Source organism: Pelodiscus sinensis, unplaced genomic scaffold (genome assembly GCF_049634645.1).
Source record: "Pelodiscus sinensis isolate JC-2024 unplaced genomic scaffold, ASM4963464v1 ctg64, whole genome shotgun sequence".
Classification (NCBI taxonomy): Eukaryota; Metazoa; Chordata; order Testudines; family Trionychidae; genus Pelodiscus; species Pelodiscus sinensis.
Window position 1 is genome coordinate 6,956 of NW_027466015.1, and position 16,557 is coordinate 23,512.

General features: G+C 50.0%; 1 protein-coding gene across 4 annotated transcripts in view; it reads right to left on the reverse strand.

Moving 5' to 3' along the window:
- Positions 1-9,595: 9,595 nt before the first annotated feature.
- Positions 9,596-16,557, reverse strand: part of LOC142825946 (uncharacterized) — a 37,104-nt gene continuing 30,142 nt past the window's right edge. For 3 of the 4 annotated variants that reach the window (XR_012900255.1, XR_012900254.1, XM_075918207.1), the window contains 2 exons: positions 14,427-14,573; positions 9,596-13,526 (listed from right to left, as the gene is read on the reverse strand). The gene's annotated coding sequence lies outside the window, so the exon portion shown is untranslated. The remainder of the gene's footprint in view (positions 13,527-14,426; positions 14,574-16,557) is intronic. The other variant, XR_012900253.1, reaches the window with a different exon arrangement.

Sequence of the window (16,557 nt, forward strand, 5' to 3'; positions counted from 1 at the left end):
TAACCCTAACCCTAACCCTAACCCTAACCCTAACCCTAACCCTAACCCTAACCCTAACCCTAACCCTAACCCTAACCCTAACCCTAACCCTAACCCTAACCCTAACCCTAACCCTAACCCTAACCCTAACCCTAACCCTAACCCTAACCCTAACCCTAACCCTAACCCTAACCCTAACCCTAACCCTAACCCTAACCCTAACCCTAACCCTAACCCTAACCCTAACCCTAACCCTAACCCTAACCCTAACCCTAACCCTAACCCTAACCCTAACCCTAACCCTAACCCTAACCCTAACCCTAACCCTAACCCTAACCCTAACCCTAACCCTAACCCTAACCCTAACCCTAACCCTAACCCTAACCCTAACCCTAACCCTAACCCTAACCCTAACCCTAACCCTAACCCTAACCCTAACCCTAACCCTAACCCTAACCCTAACCCTAACCCTAACCCTAACCCTAACCCTAACCCTAACCCTAACCCTAACCCTAACCCTAACCCTAACCCTAACCCTAACCCTAACCCTAACCCTAACCCTAACCCTAACCCTAACCCTAACCCTAACCCTAACCCTAACCCTAACCCTAACCCTAACCCTAACCCTAACCCTAACCCTAACCCTAACCCTAACCCTAACCCTAACCCTAACCCTAACCCTAACCCTAACCCTAACCCTAACCCTAACCCTAACCCTAACCCTAACCCTAACCCTAACCCTAACCCTAACCCTAACCCTAACCCTAACCCTAACCCTAACCCTAACCCTAACCCTAACCCTAACCCTAACCCTAACCCTAACCCTAACCCTAACCCTAACCCTAACCCTAACCCTAACCCTAACCCTAACCCTAACCCTAACCCTAACCCTAACCCTAACCCTAACCCTAACCCTAACCCTAACCCTAACCCTAACCCTAACCCTAACCCTAACCCTAACCCTAACCCTAACCCTAACCCTAACCCTAACCCTAACCCTAACCCTAACCCTAACCCTAACCCTAACCCTAACCCTAACCCTAACCCTAACCCTAACCCTAACCCTAACCCTAACCCTAACCCTAACCCTAACCCTAACCCTAACCCTAACCCTAACCCTAACCCTAACCCTAACCCTAACCCTAACCCTAACCCTAACCCTAACCCTAACCCTAACCCTAACCCTAACCCTAACCCTAACCCTAACCCTAACCCTAACCCTAACCCTAACCCTAACCCTAACCCTAACCCTAACCCTAACCCTAACCCTAACCCTAACCCTAACCCTAACCCTAACCCTAACCCTAACCCTAACCCTAACCCTAACCCTAACCCTAACCCTAACCCTAACCCTAACCCTAACCCTAACCCTAACCCTAACCCTAACCCTAACCCTAACCCTAACCCTAACCCTAACCCTAACCCTAACCCTAACCCTAACCCTAACCCTAACCCTAACCCTAACCCTAACCCTAACCCTAACCCTAACCCTAACCCTAACCCTAACCCTAACCCTAACCCTAACCCTAACCCTAACCCTAACCCTAACCCTAACCCTAACCCTAACCCTAACCCTAACCCTAACCCTAACCCTAACCCTAACCCTAACCCTAACCCTAACCCTAACCCTAACCCTAACCCTAACCCTAACCCTAACCCTAACCCTAACCCTAACCCTAACCCTAACCCTAACCCTAACCCTAACCCTAACCCTAACCCTAACCCTAACCCTAACCCTAACCCTAACCCTAACCCTAACCCTAACCCTAACCCTAACCCTAACCCTAACCCTAACCCTAACCCTAACCCTAACCCTAACCCTAACCCTAACCCTAACCCTAACCCTAACCCTAACCCTAACCCTAACCCTAACCCTAACCCTAACCCTAACCCTAACCCTAACCCTAACCCTAACCCTAACCCTAACCCTAACCCTAACCCTAACCCTAACCCTAACCCTAACCCTAACCCTAACCCTAACCCTAACCCTAACCCTAACCCTAACCCTAACCCTAACCCTAACCCTAACCCTAACCCTAACCCTAACCCTAACCCTAACCCTAACCCTAACCCTAACCCTAACCCTAACCCTAACCCTAACCCTAACCCTAACCCTAACCCTAACCCTAACCCTAACCCTAACCCTAACCCTAACCCTAACCCTAACCCTAACCCTAACCCTAACCCTAACCCTAACCCTAACCCTAACCCTAACCCTAACCCTAACCCTAACCCTAACCCTAACCCTAACCCTAACCCTAACCCTAACCCTAACCCTAACCCTAACCCTAACCCTAACCCTAACCCTAACCCTAACCCTAACCCTAACCCTAACCCTAACCCTAACCCTAACCCTAACCCTAACCCTAACCCTAACCCTAACCCTAACCCTAACCCTAACCCTAACCCTAACCCTAACCCTAACCCTAACCCTAACCCTAACCCTAACCCTAACCCTAACCCTAACCCTAACCCTAACCCTAACCCTAACCCTAACCCTAACCCTAACCCTAACCCTAACCCTAACCCTAACCCTAACCCTAACCCTAACCCTAACCCTAACCCTAACCCTAACCCTAACCCTAACCCTAACCCTAACCCTAACCCTAACCCTAACCCTAACCCTAACCCTAACCCTAACCCTAACCCTAACCCTAACCCTAACCCTAACCCTAACCCTAACCCTAACCCTAACCCTAACCCTAACCCTAACCCTAACCCTAACCCTAACCCTAACCCTAACCCTAACCCTAACCCTAACCCTAACCCTAACCCTAACCCTAACCCTAACCCTAACCCTAACCCTAACCCTAACCCTAACCCTAACCCTAACCCTAACCCTAACCCTAACCCTAACCCTAACCCTAACCCTAACCCTAACCCTAACCCTAACCCTAACCCTAACCCTAACCCTAACCCTAACCCTAACCCTAACCCTAACCCTAACCCTAACCCTAACCCTAACCCTAACCCTAACCCTAACCCTAACCCTAACCCTAACCCTAACCCTAACCCTAACCCTAACCCTAACCCTAACCCTAACCCTAACCCTAACCCTAACCCTAACCCTAACCCTAACCCTAACCCTAACCCTAACCCTAACCCTAACCCTAACCCTAACCCTAACCCTAACCCTAACCCTAACCCTAACCCTAACCCTAACCCTAACCCTAACCCTAACCCTAACCCTAACCCTAACCCTAACCCTAACCCTAACCCTAACCCTAACCCTAACCCTAACCCTAACCCTAACCCTAACCCTAACCCTAACCCTAACCCTAACCCTAACCCTAACCCTAACCCTAACCCTAACCCTAACCCTAACCCTAACCCTAACCCTAACCCTAACCCTAACCCTAACCCTAACCCTAACCCTAACCCTAACCCTAACCCTAACCCTAACCCTAACCCTAACCCTAACCCTAACCCTAACCCTAACCCTAACCCTAACCCTAACCCTAACCCTAACCCTAACCCTAACCCTAACCCTAACCCTAACCCTAACCCTAACCCTAACCCTAACCCTAACCCTAACCCTAACCCTAACCCTAACCCTAACCCTAACCCTAACCCTAACCCTAACCCTAACCCTAACCCTAACCCTAACCCTAACCCTAACCCTAACCCTAACCCTAACCCTAACCCTAACCCTAACCCTAACCCTAACCCTAACCCTAACCCTAACCCTAACCCTAACCCTAACCCTAACCCTAACCCTAACCCTAACCCTAACCCTAACCCTAACCCTAACCCTAACCCTAACCCTAACCCTAACCCTAACCCTAACCCTAACCCTAACCCTAACCCTAACCCTAACCCTAACCCTAACCCTAACCCTAACCCTAACCCTAACCCTAACCCTAACCCTAACCCTAACCCTAACCCTAACCCTAACCCTAACCCTAACCCTAACCCTAACCCTAACCCTAACCCTAACCCTAACCCTAACCCTAACCCTAACCCTAACCCTAACCCTAACCCTAACCCTAACCCTAACCCTAACCCTAACCCTAACCCTAACCCTAACCCTAACCCTAACCCTAACCCTAACCCTAACCCTAACCCTAACCCTAACCCTAACCCTAACCCTAACCCTAACCCTAACCCTAACCCTAACCCTAACCCTAACCCTAACCCTAACCCTAACCCTAACCCTAACCCTAACCCTAACCCTAACCCTAACCCTAACCCTAACCCTAACCCTAACCCTAACCCTAACCCTAACCCTAACCCTAACCCTAACCCTAACCCTAACCCTAACCCTAACCCTAACCCTAACCCTAACCCTAACCCTAACCCTAACCCTAACCCTAACCCTAACCCTAACCCTAACCCTAACCCTAACCCTAACCCTAACCCTAACCCTAACCCTAACCCTAACCCTAACCCTAACCCTAACCCTAACCCTAACCCTAACCCTAACCCTAACCCTAACCCTAACCCTAACCCTAACCCTAACCCTAACCCTAACCCTAACCCTAACCCTAACCCTAACCCTAACCCTAACCCTAACCCTAACCCTAACCCTAACCCTAACCCTAACCCTAACCCTAACCCTAACCCTAACCCTAACCCTAACCCTAACCCTAACCCTAACCCTAACCCTAACCCTAACCCTAACCCTAACCCTAACCCTAACCCTAACCCTAACCCTAACCCTAACCCTAACCCTAACCCTAACCCTAACCCTAACCCTAACCCTAACCCTAACCCTAACCCTAACCCTAACCCTAACCCTAACCCTAACCCTAACCCTAACCCTAACCCTAACCCTAACCCTAACCCTAACCCTAACCCTAACCCTAACCCTAACCCTAACCCTAACCCTAACCCTAACCCTAACCCTAACCCTAACCCTAACCCTAACCCTAACCCTAACCCTAACCCTAACCCTAACCCTAACCCTAACCCTAACCCTAACCCTAACCCTAACCCTAACCCTAACCCTAACCCTAACCCTAACCCTAACCCTAACCCTAACCCTAACCCTAACCCTAACCCTAACCCTAACCCTAACCCTAACCCTAACCCTAACCCTAACCCTAACCCTAACCCTAACCCTAACCCTAACCCTAACCCTAACCCTAACCCTAACCCTAACCCTAACCCTAACCCTAACCCTAACCCTAACCCTAACCCTAACCCTAACCCTAACCCTAACCCTAACCCTAACCCTAACCCTAACCCTAACCCTAACCCTAACCCTAACCCTAACCCTAACCCTAACCCTAACCCTAACCCTAACCCTAACCCTAACCCTAACCCTAACCCTAACCCTAACCCTAACCCTAACCCTAACCCTAACCCTAACCCTAACCCTAACCCTAACCCTAACCCTAACCCTAACCCTAACCCTAACCCTAACCCTAACCCTAACCCTAACCCTAACCCTAACCCTAACCCTAACCCTAACCCTAACCCTAACCCTAACCCTAACCCTAACCCTAACCCTAACCCTAACCCTAACCCTAACCCTAACCCTAACCCTAACCCTAACCCTAACCCTAACCCTAACCCTAACCCTAACCCTAACCCTAACCCTAACCCTAACCCTAACCCTAACCCTAACCCTAACCCTAACCCTAACCCTAACCCTAACCCTAACCCTAACCCTAACCCTAACCCTAACCCTAACCCTAACCCTAACCCTAACCCTAACCCTAACCCTAACCCTAACCCTAACCCTAACCCTAACCCTAACCCTAACCCTAACCCTAACCCTAACCCTAACCCTAACCCTAACCCTAACCCTAACCCTAACCCTAACCCTAACCCTAACCCTAACCCTAACCCTAACCCTAACCCTAACCCTAACCCTAACCCTAACCCTAACCCTAACCCTAACCCTAACCCTAACCCTAACCCTAACCCTAACCCTAACCCTAACCCTAACCCTAACCCTAACCCTAACCCTAACCCTAACCCTAACCCTAACCCTAACCCTAACCCTAACCCTAACCCTAACCCTAACCCTAACCCTAACCCTAACCCTAACCCTAACCCTAACCCTAACCCTAACCCTAACCCTAACCCTAACCCTAACCCTAACCCTAACCCTAACCCTAACCCTAACCCTAACCCTAACCCTAACCCTAACCCTAACCCTAACCCTAACCCTAACCCTAACCCTAACCCTAACCCTAACCCTAACCCTAACCCTAACCCTAACCCTAACCCTAACCCTAACCCTAACCCTAACCCTAACCCTAACCCTAACCCTAACCCTAACCCTAACCCTAACCCTAACCCTAACCCTAACCCTAACCCTAACCCTAACCCTAACCCTAACCCTAACCCTAACCCTAACCCTAACCCTAACCCTAACCCTAACCCTAACCCTAACCCTAACCCTAACCCTAACCCTAACCCTAACCCTAACCCTAACCCTAACCCTAACCCTAACCCTAACCCTAACCCTAACCCTAACCCTAACCCTAACCCTAACCCTAACCCTAACCCTAACCCTAACCCTAACCCTAACCCTAACCCTAACCCTAACCCTAACCCTAACCCTAACCCTAACCCTAACCCTAACCCTAACCCTAACCCTAACCCTAACCCTAACCCTAACCCTAACCCTAACCCTAACCCTAACCCTAACCCTAACCCTAACCCTAACCCTAACCCTAACCCTAACCCTAACCCTAACCCTAACCCTAACCCTAACCCTAACCCTAACCCTAACCCTAACCCTAACCCTAACCCTAACCCTAACCCTAACCCTAACCCTAACCCTAACCCTAACCCTAACCCTAACCCTAACCCTAACCCTAACCCTAACCCTAACCCTAACCCTAACCCTAACCCTAACCCTAACCCTAACCCTAACCCTAACCCTAACCCTAACCCTAACCCTAACCCTAACCCTAACCCTAACCCTAACCCTAACCCTAACCCTAACCCTAACCCTAACCCTAACCCTAACCCTAACCCTAACCCTAACCCTAACCCTAACCCTAACCCTAACCCTAACCCTAACCCTAACCCTAACCCTAACCCTAACCCTAACCCTAACCCTAACCCTAACCCTAACCCTAACCCTAACCCTAACCCTAACCCTAACCCTAACCCTAACCCTAACCCTAACCCTAACCCTAACCCTAACCCTAACCCTAACCCTAACCCTAACCCTAACCCTAACCCTAACCCTAACCCTAACCCTAACCCTAACCCTAACCCTAACCCTAACCCTAACCCTAACCCTAACCCTAACCCTAACCCTAACCCTAACCCTAACCCTAACCCTAACCCTAACCCTAACCCTAACCCTAACCCTAACCCTAACCCTAACCCTAACCCTAACCCTAACCCTAACCCTAACCCTAACCCTAACCCTAACCCTAACCCTAACCCTAACCCTAACCCTAACCCTAACCCTAACCCTAACCCTAACCCTAACCCTAACCCTAACCCTAACCCTAACCCTAACCCTAACCCTAACCCTAACCCTAACCCTAACCCTAACCCTAACCCTAACCCTAACCCTAACCCTAACCCTAACCCTAACCCTAACCCTAACCCTAACCCTAACCCTAACCCTAACCCTAACCCTAACCCTAACCCTAACCCTAACCCTAACCCTAACCCTAACCCTAACCCTAACCCTAACCCTAACCCTAACCCTAACCCTAACCCTAACCCTAACCCTAACCCTAACCCTAACCCTAACCCTAACCCTAACCCTAACCCTAACCCTAACCCTAACCCTAACCCTAACCCTAACCCTAACCCTAACCCTAACCCTAACCCTAACCCTAACCCTAACCCTAACCCTAACCCTAACCCTAACCCTAACCCTAACCCTAACCCTAACCCTAACCCTAACCCTAACCCTAACCCTAACCCTAACCCTAACCCTAACCCTAACCCTAACCCTAACCCTAACCCTAACCCTAACCCTAACCCTAACCCTAACCCTAACCCTAACCCTAACCCTAACCCTAACCCTAACCCTAACCCTAACCCTAACCCTAACCCTAACCCTAACCCTAACCCTAACCCTAACCCTAACCCTAACCCTAACCCTAACCCTAACCCTAACCCTAACCCTAACCCTAACCCTAACCCTAACCCTAACCCTAACCCTAACCCTAACCCTAACCCTAACCCTAACCCTAACCCTAACCCTAACCCTAACCCTAACCCTAACCCTAACCCTAACCCTAACCCTAACCCTAACCCTAACCCTAACCCTAACCCTAACCCTAACCCTAACCCTAACCCTAACCCTAACCCTAACCCTAACCCTAACCCTAACCCTAACCCTAACCCTAACCCTAACCCTAACCCTAACCCTAACCCTAACCCTAACCCTAACCCTAACCCTAACCCTAACCCTAACCCTAACCCTAACCCTAACCCTAACCCTAACCCTAACCCTAACCCTAACCCTAACCCTAACCCTAACCCTAACCCTAACCCTAACCCTAACCCTAACCCTAACCCTAACCCTAACCCTAACCCTAACCCTAACCCTAACCCTAACCCTAACCCTAACCCTAACCCTAACCCTAACCCTAACCCTAACCCTAACCCTAACCCTAACCCTAACCCTAACCCTAACCCTAACCCTAACCCTAACCCTAACCCTAACCCTAACCCTAACCCTAACCCTAACCCTAACCCTAACCCTAACCCTAACCCTAACCCTAACCCTAACCCTAACCCTAACCCTAACCCTAACCCTAACCCTAACCCTAACCCTAACCCTAACCCTAACCCTAACCCTAACCCTAACCCTAACCCTAACCCTAACCCTAACCCTAACCCTAACCCTAACCCTAACCCTAACCCTAACCCTAACCCTAACCCTAACCCTAACCCTAACCCTAACCCTAACCCTAACCCTAACCCTAACCCTAACCCTAACCCTAACCCTAACCCTAACCCTAACCCTAACCCTAACCCTAACCCTAACCCTAACCCTAACCCTAACCCTAACCCTAACCCTAACCCTAACCCTAACCCTAACCCTAACCCTAACCCTAACCCTAACCCTAACCCTAACCCTAACCCTAACCCTAACCCTAACCCTAACCCTAACCCTAACCCTAACCCTAACCCTAACCCTAACCCTAACCCTAACCCTAACCCTAACCCTAACCCTAACCCTAACCCTAACCCTAACCCTAACCCTAACCCTAACCCTAACCCTAACCCTAACCCTAACCCTAACCCTAACCCTAACCCTAACCCTAACCCTAACCCTAACCCTAACCCTAACCCTAACCCTAACCCTAACCCTAACCCTAACCCTAACCCTAACCCTAACCCTAACCCTAACCCTAACCCTAACCCTAACCCTAACCCTAACCCTAACCCTAACCCTAACCCAAGCCCTAACCCTAAAAGCCCTAACCCTAAAAGCCCTAACCCTAAAAGCCCTAACCCTAAAAGCCCTAACCCTAACCCTAAAAGCCCTAACCCTAAAAGCCCTAACCCTAAAAGCCCTAACCCTAACCCTAAAAGCCCTAACCCTAAAAGCCCTAACCCTAAAAGCCCTAACCCTAAAAGCCCTAACCCTAAAAGCCCTAACCCTAAAAGCCCTAAAAGCCCTAACCCTAAAAGCCCAGGCTCAGGTCTTTCCAGGCTACAGAGAAAGACACCACAACAGGAACAGGATTTCACATCAAGTTTATTTGGCAACAAAATGGCTTCCTTTTACAGCAACAGCAACCGCTTACACATTTTGGACTGTGACCAATACTGCACAAGTCCTATGACATGCACAATAATAATGTTCCATTTTCAGAGTCTTACATGACATGGTGAACATACACTGCAAGCAATACCTTCTCATATCAAAACCTCTCCTCTACAATATCTTGGCCTGCATCTCTAGCCTTTGCGATCCGCGTGTCACCTGGCAAATGGCCGGCATGGTTCCTCCTTAGCACCGTCTCGTGAAAAAAGTTAAGTCAAAGACTGTCCGGGACAGTCCCAACCCTGATGCAGTGCAGCGAAACAGCCGGAAGGCTGACGGTTTAAAAAAAAAAGTCAGCCTTGCGGCTGTTTGACTGCACTGCATCAGGGTTTATCATCACTGCAGTGATGATGTACTTTATGACTTGGATGACAAAATGAGTCATCTCACCAAAACCCAAACTACACATTACACTCTTACAAATACAGCACTTACAATACATCAAATGATATAGCACGACAATACATCAAATGCACGACAATACATCAAATGATATAGCACAACAATACATCAAATGATATTGCACAACAATACAAAAACACATACAGCACATTACAGTGCCCTCTTGTTACTTTGATGGCTAGAACGCACAAAATTACTACAAATTTCATTTATTTTGACTTTTTGGTAAATGAACTTGACATATCTACCTATTGGGATTGTGAAAATATTAACAATGACAACTCAGAACTTTGGTACTAGCCATCAAGACAAGAGGACGCTGCAAATCACAAAGCGAGAAATACACAAACTCTACATCTTCCAAACAAAGGCACGCCAAATTCTTCTCCGGACACGTAGAAATGTTCAGATCCCACCAAAGAGGAAGACTTCCTAGAGAAAGACAAAACAATTCTCATGGTTAATGCCTGTACGACAAACTCGAGCCGCTTCCGCTTCCAAAAACACACATATACAGTGTAGTGCAAGTGAATTTCCCCAGTGACATGCACCCGGTGAAATACGTTTCCCAAGCAAAATACACAGCACGCGCAACCCCTGATCGGAACCGTACTTAACTTGTAAATCCAAAAGCAAATCCTATGCAAACTCTACATCTTCCAAACCGGCAAAGATGCACCAAACTCTTCTCCGATGAGAGAGAAACCTTCAGATGGTACCGGTGGAGAACACTTCCTATGGAAATGAAAAACAATTCTTAGGGTTAAGGCCTATACAACAAAACACAAACCACCTCAGCTTGCAAAAGGCCTCTATATAATCTAGCACAGGTAAAACTTCCCCAGTGACATGCACCCAGTGAAATACAACAAAACAAAACAAAACCCCCGATCGAGAAGCGTACTTAACTTGAGAATCTGAAAGCGAGTCTTCCAAACCGGCAAAGACGAGCCAACCTCTTCTTCGTTCGCAGAGAAAGCTTCAGAGCGCGCCGACGCGGAACGCTTCCTATGGAAATGAAAAACAATTCTCACGGTTAAGGCGCGCCCTACAAACGCAAACTACCTCAGCTTCCAAAGCGTGCATGTACATTTCAACGTACCACAGGTGAATTTCCCCAAGTGACACGCACCCGGTGAACCGCATTGCCCGAGCAAAACGCAGAGCGCGCGCGCCCCACAAAATCCAGCCCCCGATCGAGAAGCGTACTTAACTTGAGAATCTGAAAGCGAGTCTTCCAAACCGGCAGAGACGAGCCAACCTCTTCTTCGTTCGCAGAGAAAGCTTCAGAGCGCGCCGACGGGGAACGCTTCCTATGGAAATGAAAAACAATTCTCACGGTTAAGGCGCGCCCTACAAACGCAAACTACCTCAGCTTCCAAAGCGTGCATGTACATTTCAACGTACCACAGGTGAATTTCCCCAAGTGACACGCACCCGGTGAACCGCATTGCCCGAGCAAAACGCAGAGCGCGCGCGCCCCACAAAATCCAGCCCCCGATCGAGAAGCGTACTTAACTTGAGAATCTGAAAGCGAGTCTTCCAAACCGGCAGAGACGAGCCAACCTCTTCTTCGTTCGCAGAGAAAGCTTCAGAGCGCGCCGACGCGGAACGCTTCCTATGGAAATGAAAAACAATTCTCACGGTTAAGGCGCGCCCTACAAACGCAAACTACCTCAGCTTCCAAAGCGTGCATGTACATTTCAACGTACCACAGGTGAATTTCCCCAAGTGACACGCACCCGGTGAACCGCATTGCCCGAGCAAAACGCAGAGCGCGCGCGCCCCACAAAATCCAACCCCCGATCGAGAAGCGTACTTAACTTGAGAATCTGAAAGCGAGTCTTCCAAACCGGCAGAGACGAGCCAACCTCTTCTTCGTTCGCAGAGAAAGCTTCAGAGCGCGCCGACGCGGAACGCTTCCTATGGAAATGAAAAACAATTCTCACGGTTAAGGCGCGCCCTACAAACGCAAACTACCTCAGCTTCCAAAGCGTGCATGTACATTTCAACGTACCACAGGTGAATTTCCCCAAGTGACACGCACCCGGTGAACCGCATTGCCCGAGCAAAACGCAGAGCGCGCGCGCCCCACAAAATCCAGCCCCCGATCGAGAAGCGTACTTAACTTGAGAATCTGAAAGCGAGTCTTCCAAACCGGCAGAGACGAGCCAACCTCTTCTTCGTTCGCAGAGAAAGCTTCAGAGCGCGCCGACGCGGAACGCTTCCTATGGAAATGAAAAACAATTCTCACGGTTAAGGCGCGCCCTACAAACGCAAACTACCTCAGCTTCCAAAGCGTGCATGTACATTTCAACGTACCACAGGTGAATTTCCCCAAGTGACACGCACCCGGTGAACCGCATTGCCCGAGCAAAACGCAGAGCGCGCGCGCCCCACAAAATCCAACCCCCGATCGAGAAGCGTACTTAACTTGAGAATCTGAAAGCGAGTCTTCCAAACCGGCAGAGACGAGCCAACCTCTTCTTCGTTCGCAGAGAAAGCTTCAGAGCGCGCCGACGCGGAACGCTTCCTATGGAAATGAAAAACAATTCTCACGGTTAAGGCGCGCCCTACAAACGCAAACTACCTCAGCTTCCAAAGCGTGCATGTACATTTCAACGTACCACAGGTGAATTTCCCCAAGTGACACGCACCCGGTGAACCGCATTGCCCGAGCAAAACGCAGAGCGCGCGCGCCCCACAAAATCCAACCCCCGATCGAGAAGCGTACTTAACTTGAGAATCTGAAAGCGAGTCTTCCAAACCGGCAGAGACGAGCCAACCTCTTCTTCGTTCGCAGAGAAAGCTTCAGAGCGCGCCGACGCGGAACGCTTCCTATGGAAATGAAAAACAATTCTCACGGTTAAGGCGCGCCCTACAAACGCAAACTACCTCAGCTTCCAAAGCGTGCATGTACATTTCAACGTACCACAGGTGAATTTCCCCAAGTGACACGCACCCGGTGAACCGCATTGCCCGAGCAAAACGCAGAGCGCGCGCCCCACAAAATCCAACCCCCGATCGAGAAGCGTACTTAACTTGAGAATCTGAAAGCGAGTCTTCCAAACCGGCAAAGACGAGCCAACCTCTTCTTCGTTCGCAGAGAAAGCTTCAGAGCGCGCCGACGCGGAACGCTTCCTATGGAAATGAAAAACAATTCTCACGGTTAAGGCGCGCCCTACAAACGCAAACTACCTCAGCTTCCAAAGCGTGCATGTACATTTCAACGTACCACAGGTGAATTTCCCCAAGTGACACGCACCCGGTGAACCGCATTGCCCAAGCAAAACGCAGAGCGCGCCCCACAAAATCCAACCCCCGATCGAGAAGCGTACTTAACTTGAGAATCTGAAAGCGAGTCTTCCAAACCGGCAAAGACGAGCCAACCTCTTCTTCGTTCGCAGAGAAAGCTTCAGAGCGCGCCGACGCGGAACGCTTCCTATGGAAATGAAAAACAATTCTCACGGTTAAGGCACATATAACAAACATAAACCTTTGCTTCCAAAACACATGTGCTATGTTATGTATGTGAATTTCCCCAGTGACATGCACTCCTCCACTGTGGGGGGGTGACTCGTCTCCTGCAGAAAGTAAAGTGTAACGGTTATGTAACAACACAGCGGGAGGGTTAGGAGCAGGGGTGGAACACTGCCTGCTGCCGGAAGTAACCAGCTGCCAGTGCTCACCCTGCACCACCGCCTCCTCCATAAGTGGCTGGTCAACAGTCCCACATCCTATAACAGTGACCTCGGTGGACTCCACAGGAATACTTTCCAGGAATTCCTCATAGCCTCGAATGCTCCTCAGCCTGTAGCTCTCCCACCTGCTGCCTGAGAGATTCCACCAGCAGGCACCTTTCACAACGGTTGTCTCCCCCAGCCTGGAGATCGCTCAGTGGGAATTGCAAGCCACAAATACTGCAACACCACACCAGGACTTGGGTAGAGGCATCCATGCTCAGGTTCTCTGTCTGGATACAGGCACAGGTGGAGGAGACAGGAGAAGTATTGGCACAAGCGCTTCGGGTCTTCATCACCATCAGTCACTCCCTCTGCTCAACTCCCTCTTCAACTCCCCTGTCTGCTTCGCTCCCCTGGTCGCACTGCTCTGGCTTTTTAAAGCCTGCTTGCCTAGATCAGGCCTGCCCCCTTCTGAGTCACACAGGGGAAGGCTGAGCCTGAGGCTAATCAGAAGCAATCAAGGGAACAATGGCAGGCTCTCAGTCCCAACTGCCACAGAAGCTGAAACTGAAACTGCTAGCACTCACCTGGAATCAGACTCTCAATTCACACTTCAAACAGTCAGGCGCACACACACACACCACAGCTTGTACTCTCACCGGGTAGCCTCTTCGGCGGTGGGGTCGCTTTGCTCTCCCTCTTCAACTCCCCTGTCTGCAGTCCCCTGTCCGCTTAATGATGTGTGTTTTGCAGAATGGCGATCGGAAACAATTCCCCGTATCATCTTCCCACATGAATTAAATACACTACAAATAACATAAAATGCAATTAAATCGCATTACAAAAATGAGAACAGAAGAATGGTACTTTAACCAAAAATACAGCCCAGCGCTACCCGATATCAACACTCACCATGATCGTAGGAGTGCCTAGCTACACCTCCTCAGAGCAACCCAAAGCTGAATGACTCCCTGGGCCTAGATGCCCAGCTTAAATGCTACCATAAGCTCCGCCCCTCAATATCCCAGCATGCCTTGAGGCCAAAGGAAGGTATAAATGCAGACTCATAGGCCGCAGACTCCCTTTACTTCATTTCTACATTAGCAGCGGCAAGAGCTGCTCATGCTGAAGCATTTATCATCTGTTCGCCTAACAAATACTATTCTCCACAGACTCAAACTCTGTGACCAGGTGAGGCTACAGTCATCCTATTTCAGGTTCCTAAAAGGAAAACCTTGCCCCCAGAAAGGGGGGGGTTCTTCTCAGGGCGTACGTAGCTACTGGGTGCTGAAATAGCTACTTTAGATGTAGTGAAGGGGATGTTTGAACCGGAGTATATGCAGAGTGTAGGAAACATTACTTGGCTGGTGCCAGAGAGGATACACACTGCCTCATTCTCAAGATGAAGTGGGGGGGGGGGTAGTTCCCTGTTGTAGTGCCAGGCCACCTGATACAAACAAGAAACCCACCGTGCCCCCCCAGAGCCAATATGATGGGCAAATGGCAACCTGTGAGAACTTTGATGATGTGAGGTTCGGCACTGGCCACCGCTTCCTTTCAGGCTCCCTCCCCCCATCTCTTCTAGACCCCACTGCCTCCCCAATACTTAATTTTCATACACAAAGGTCTCAGACCTCAATCCTGACACACATTAGAAAGTGGGTGGCCAAGTATGGAGCGGCAGCTGCTAGGAGAGTGCTCAGTTCTAAAGGCAACCCCGCCCTCCACACACACACACACCGGCACCACTGGTAAAGGACAAAGGTAGCAATTACCTAGCAGCCATTCCATTTCAAATGTCCCATGGGCCTGAGACACCGCCACTGTTACCAGAAGGACTAATGCAGGCTTCCTGCCCACCTTCACTATGCACATCACACAGAAGCGACTGGCACAGTCCATACGCCCCTCTACGTCGGTCTCACCACACGCCGCCCACACCCTCCGTGCCAACTCCACCCCTCCCGTTAGTCTGCAACCGGCACAAACTGCACAAACGGTGCATGCAAGCACCAGTTCGTGAAAACTCCCTAGCCCCTCCACCTACAAGCCACTGCCAGAAGGGTGTATGAGTCCCTTTCGTGACTCAGTGGAGGTAAACACAAAACCCCTCACCCCTTCCCACACCGCAAAACCCTGCCCCAACCCACACACCTCAAAAAACTCTCCCAGAGCCAGACCCCTTACTCTTGCCCAAACCCGAGGCCCAGTCTGAGGAAACTGAGTGTACGTGGAGGACAACTAGCAACAGACACAGGAGAAATTGAGTGAGAGTGAATTGGCCTGTTATTTTGAAATAACTATTCCCCAGAGCTGTGTCTAGACGGGCCAGTTTTTCTGGAAAAATCAGCCGCTTTTCCGGAAAAACTTGCCAGCCGTCTACACTGGCCACTTGAATTTCCACAAAAGCACTGACTTCCTACTGTAAGACATCAGTGTTTCTTGCGGAAATACTATTCTGCTCCCTTTTGCGCAAAAGGGCCAGTGTACACAGCTCAGATTTGTTTTCCACAAAAGAGCCCCGATCACAAAAATGGCGATCGGGGCTTTTTTGCAGAAAAGCGCGTCTAGATTGGCAAGAATGCTTTTACACAAAGTGCTTTTGCAGAAAAGCGTCCGTGCCAATCTAGACGTTCTGTGCTGAAAATGCCTTTAACGGAAAACTTTCAGCAGCTGAATCCCGACGCCTGGGGCAGAGCAGCTGGGGTGGTCCCGTGGCGCCGCCCCTGGGGTCCCCGAGTCAGCACCCCAGCTGCTCTGCCCCTGGCTTCCTGGAATCAGCCGCTGATC